The following is a 6,000-nucleotide window of genomic DNA, read 5'->3' as shown; positions in this document are numbered from 1 at the left end:
CTTAAGATGAACTTTCCTCTAATCACCACCTAAGACTTATGCCTTTTAACTGTCTTCCATGTCTCAGGCTCTTCCATTCCACTTTATTGTACACATTACTGCCAGATGAGGCTGACATACTACTCAATCATGTCATTCTCTTATTTAAAAATCTGAAAATTGTCATCTCGAAATTACAAAAAAATCTTTTATTTTTTTAGATTTCACATGTAAGTAAGATTATACATCTTTATCTTTCATCTTTTATAATCAATCTAATGATATCTAGTCCATAAAGCTTTTCTGCTCTGTGATTAGATTTATTTTTCTAGCTCAGAAATGAATACAATATAAGTAAAGTTCCTAAAAAGTGATACTTAGATTAGATTTATTAAAGCCCTACAGAGATGAATTTGTAACTCTTTATTAGTTTGGTTTAAATCAGAGTTAAGTGTGATTTTAATGTTCTCTTTGCTAGAAAAATCTCTGGGAAAGCAGAAATTGTTATCTATATGAGTGCTTTCCCCATAAAGTATTTGATATAATAAAATATTTATCAAAATGAATATTAGGTTTTCTGGTCAAGAAGGCAGAGTAGGTAAACCCTTTGCTTGCCTCCTTCCATGACTACATGATGAACTACCAGAAAGAGAAATTAAAAAAAAATCTCATTTACAATTACATCAAAAAATAGTAAAAGAGAAAAAAAGTTTAAGCAAGAAGGTAAAAGACCCATACTTTGAAAATTTTAAGACAATAAAGGAAAAAATTAAAGAAGATACAAACAAATGGAAGCATATACCATGCTCATGGATAGAAAGAATTAACTTTTATAATGTCTATATTACCCAAAGCAATCTATAGATTCAATGCAATCCCTATCAAAATACCAATGGCATTTTTCAGAGAACTAGAACAAATAATCCAAAAATTTACATAGAACCACAAAAGACACCAAATAGCCACTGCTATCTTGAGAAAAAAGAATAAAGTTGAAGGTATCACACTACCTGATATCAAACTATACTACAAGGCTATAGTAATCAAAATGGCATTGTACTGGCATAAAAACAGACACGTAGATCAATGAAACAGAACAGAGAGCCCAGAAATACATGGTCAATTAATCTATGACAAAGGAGACAAGAATATACAATGAGATAAAGAAAGTCTATTCAATAAATAGGGTTGGGAAAACTAGACAGATACATGCAAGAAAATGGAACTAGACCATCTTCTTATACCATATACAAGAATAAAGTCAAAATGGATTTAAAGACTTAAATGTAATACCCAAAACCATAAAACTCCTAGAAGAAAATAGCAGTAAACTCTCTGACATTGCTCTTAGTAATATTTTTTCTGGTCTATATCCTTGGGCAAAGGAAACAAAAGAAAAAAAAAACAAACAAATGGGTCTACATCAAACGAAAAAGGTTTTGCACAGCAAAGGAAACTGTCAAAAAAAAGAAAAGAAAAAGAAGAAGACAATTTACCAAATGGGAGAAAATATTTGCCAGTGATACATCTGATAATGATTTAATACCCCAAATTTAAAGAACTCATAAAATTAAAACCAAAACAACAGATGATCCAATTAAAAAACAGGCCCAGGATCTGAACAGACATTTTTCTCCAACAAGGACATACAGATGGCCAATAGACATATGAAAAGATGCTCAACATTACTAATCATCAGAAAAATGCAAATTAAAGCCACAATGAGATATCACCTAACACTTATCAAAATGTCTATCATGAATAAATCAACAAACAAGTATTGGTGAGGATGTGAAAAAAAGGGAACCCTCACATACTGTTGGTGGGACTGCAAATTGGTATAGCCATTAAGGGAAAACAGTATGGAGGCGCCTCAAAAAATTAAAAATAAAACTACCTTATGACTCAGCAATTCCACTTCTGGGTATTTTATCCAAATAAATCCAAAACATTAATTTGAAAAAATATATGCACCACTATGTTCAATGCACATTATTTACAATAGTTCAGATATGGAAGCAACCTAAGTGCCCATCAATAGACAATTAGATAAAGAAGAAGCAGTACATATATACAATGAACTATTACTCAGCCATAAAAATGAATGAAATCTTACCATTTGTGACATCACAAATGGACCTAGAGGGTATTCTGCTAAGTAAAATAAGTCAGACAGAGAAAAACAAATACCATATGATTTCACTTATATGTGGAATGTAAAGAACAAAATAAACAAAACAAAAACATAGATACAGAGAACAAACTAATGGCTGCCAGATGAAAGTGGGGTTGGGGACTGGGTGAAAATGGTGAAGGCATTAAGAAATACAAATTGGTATTTAAAAAATAATCACAGGGATGTAAAGTATGGCACAAGGAATACAGTCAATAATATTGTTATAAATATGCATGGTGCCAGGTGGGTACTATCCTTATCAGGAGGATCACTTCATAAATTATATAAATGTCTAATCACTATGCTGTACACCTGAAACTAATACAAAATAATATTGAATGTCAACTGTAGTTGAAAAATAGAAACAAATAAATTACAAAAAAAAATACAAAAAGCAAAGAGACACATCAAAAAATGAATTTTAAAGTTAATAAAAGAATAAAGGATTTAAACAAGAAGGGTAAGAAGTCACTATGAAATTTATGATCCACACTAATGTTAAGGAACAAAAAAAGATATATGTTATATAGAAAAATTAATATTTCTTACCAATGTAATTCCCATATGTTTCTATCTAATAGTTCATTTTTATGAGAGTTCTGATACAATACTAGAATTTCTATTGGTTGTTCAGTGTCAAAAAAATTCAACCTCATATATATTTCAAAATATGGCATGAATTTCCTAGAAGATTTTAGAAAATAATTTTGGTGTGTTTATGCTGCAAAATATTGTAACATAACATTTCTATGTAAGTTAGTTGGAAAACGTTATTAAAAGCTAAGTTAATCAGCAGCACTTGCTTTAATACAAGTGGAAACATATAGCTAATTAATCTTCCCATCAAAGATAGATCATGAACAGCTACATTTTCAATTTTATATTCATTATTGACACTGATAATGTCTATAAATAGTTTCTTATTGTTTCTGTTATTAAGGCTCTGTAACAAACTGCCCCCAAATTTTGTGGCCTCTTTATTATGCTAATGAATTCTGTAGGTCAGGAACTCAAAGAGGATACCACGGGGGTGGCCTCTCTCTCTGCATTTCTGTGGCTTCAGTTGGAATTCTTGAGGGCTAGGAGATGAAATCACTTGAAGGCTCATGTATGCACATGTTGAAAAGCTGATGCTGGCTTTCAGCTGAGACTTTAGCTGGTGCTATTGATCAGAACACTTACAAACAGCCTCTCCAAGTGGTTGGAGTTTCCTCAGAACGTGGTAGTTGAATTGCAAAGGTAAATGGTGTGTGTGTTTGTGTGTGTGTGTGTGTGTGTGTGTGTGCACGCGTGCGCACGTGCATGCACACGTAGAGAGAAAGAGGGAGGACATAAAAGAGGAGAGAAAGAGAGAGAGAGAGAGTTTGAGATTGAAACACTAGGTAGGTAGAAGCTATACTGTTTTTGTATGACCTAGCCTTGGATATCACAAAGCATCCCTTCAGCTTCATACTATTTATAGTGACAGCCACTCATTTCAAGGAAGGGTAAATAGATTCCAAATCTTGGCAGGGTTATGGCAAGATTCAGAAAGAGCTTGGAGGATCAGGGTGGGCGCCAGGCCTGACTGGCCCAAGTTCTGGCTGGTCCAAGGTCTGGCTGTGATCCAGCCCTGCGGTTAGGAACAGGACCCCAGATTTAGAAAATATGTAAACATATTTCAGTTTATTGTATCACGTCTTTGTGGCTGAAGGCCACTTTTGTACTCTGCTATGTGAGGAGCCATGCAGTCCTTTAGAGAGCAGAAGGGGAACAAGAGAAGTGGAGCACAAGAAAGAGGTAGCAGAAGTGCACGCAAGACTGCGCGCCCCGTGCAAAAGACTGCACTCCCAATAGAGCTGCACTTCCCAACAGAAGTGCACTCCACACAAAAAAGTTGGTGCTTGCCGTTTCATTCTTATGTCTGTCTCTTGTGCATTCTTCCAACTGGGAGTCTCACCATCGAACCCTCTCTTCTTGGTCAGCAATACTGCTGACATTTGGGAAGCTGACAGCTCGCCACTTGGCCCTGACAATCAGAAATACTGCTATGGCTCTTTTTGGAAAATACAAGCCGCCACATGATCAACGTCTTAAATCTGTGAAGAGTAAATAATGAATTTAGTACCTGTATTTCTCATTACTGTACCACTTAGCTATTGCTGCACAACGACCATGAAAGCTCAGTTGCATTTAGTGTCATTTTCAGAGATTTACGAGTCAGTCATTGCTCTTCTTCAGGTTGTGGCTCTGCAGACCATCTGGAGTGACTCTTCAGGACCACGGAATATTTCCAGAGTATTTTTTATTTATAGCAATGGCAACAGAGGTGAACAGAAATATGTGGTCTCTTAAGACCTAAGGTTGGAAATGCATACTTTCATGACCACCACATTTCACTTGACAGAGCGACTGGCCAATCCCAACATGAAGTAGTGGAAATGCTTTGTCTCTAGTGGGAGTACTTACAAAGTCACATGGAAAAGGGTTTGGATACAAGAAGAGGTAAATAACTGGGAGCAATAACATCATCTACATAGTTACTTCCATCCAGGAACAATAGTATAAATTCCTTTATCAGGGAGAGAAATAAAGTTACCAATAAGTTTAATTATATTATGGTAATTACATCATGTTCAATTGTTGGAGGAGCTGGGGGAATAAAAGACTGGATATGAGAGATAGAGGAAGAGAAAGTCACCAACCTACTAAGCCAAGCACATCTAACCTTAAAAGTGGGCTCACCAAAGGGGAGCTCATGGGAGGATCTATGGGAAATTGTGAATTTTGGAGGGCTACCACCTCAGTGTGTCCACAGCTATACCTTTAGTGTTAACCTGGGCACACTCTGGGTCAACAAGACAGTAGATGAGAAGAGTCGACACCCCTCAGAGGAAAGAAAAGACAAACTAAAACCTTCCGGCCCCTTTGTATTTCTCTGCAATGGCATGTGACCACAAAATGACCTTCAGAGTGTAATGACTGCCATTTCACATTTACCTTCCCAGTTTTGCTCAGGTCCTTATTTTTATGAACTCTGAACCAGAATCATATGTAGAAAGGAATTCTGAAAACATAGTTCGAACTTAATCAAGGTAAGGAGCAAAACATACCACAGTACCTAGCAAAGCACTTCTACCTCATATAACATCGTAAGCATATTTTCATTTATCATGCGTATTATTGATTCAAATATAAGAACGCTAACAAAATTTCTTAGTTTTATTTTTAATGAAGTAAGGAATAGCAAATTGCTCTTACAATTTCAAAACTTATAAATTTTAATTCTTTTGAAATTAAAAATACTTCCACTTACTGAATGACAGAAGAGTAAAATTTCTCTATATATTTATGTTATCTTGTGAAAATTTAAAGTTAATTTTAATCCAGTTGTTAATTTTAAAGTTAATTTTAATCCAGTTGTTAATTTTCTAACTTGTTTATAATTTTCTAACTTATTTATAATACATCATTAATCAACAATATATCAGTAGAAAAGCATGTGTTTTTCTAATGTTTAGGACATAATTATAGAATATTATAGAATATTAATTTTATAATTATAATTAATTTTATAATTATAATTTTGCCTCCTAGAGAAAATCTTGTTGAATTTTAGAACTGTCTTACATTTTTGGCTGACCTTGACTCTTTCTTTTCTTTGAAAAAGCACATCCATCTGAATTGTTCCTATTGAAATCCATAGAAAGTAGTAAACCAAAACATCTAAATCTGGTTTCAGAATATGGGTAGATTTTAAAGGTCTCGTCATGCATAGGCGGCATTGCTGCCACACACACCTTTTTGTTCAAATATGCATTTGTTAAAGAAAATAAAAGGAAACTCCACGTGCCTTGTCGTTCTAT

Source organism: Pteropus alecto, unplaced genomic scaffold, assembly GCF_000325575.1.
Source record: "Pteropus alecto unplaced genomic scaffold, ASM32557v1 scaffold171, whole genome shotgun sequence".
In the NCBI taxonomy this organism is placed as follows: Eukaryota; Metazoa; Chordata; class Mammalia; order Chiroptera; family Pteropodidae; genus Pteropus; species Pteropus alecto.
The sequence above is the reverse complement of the archived record's forward strand: the minus strand, read 5'-3'. Positions refer to the sequence as shown.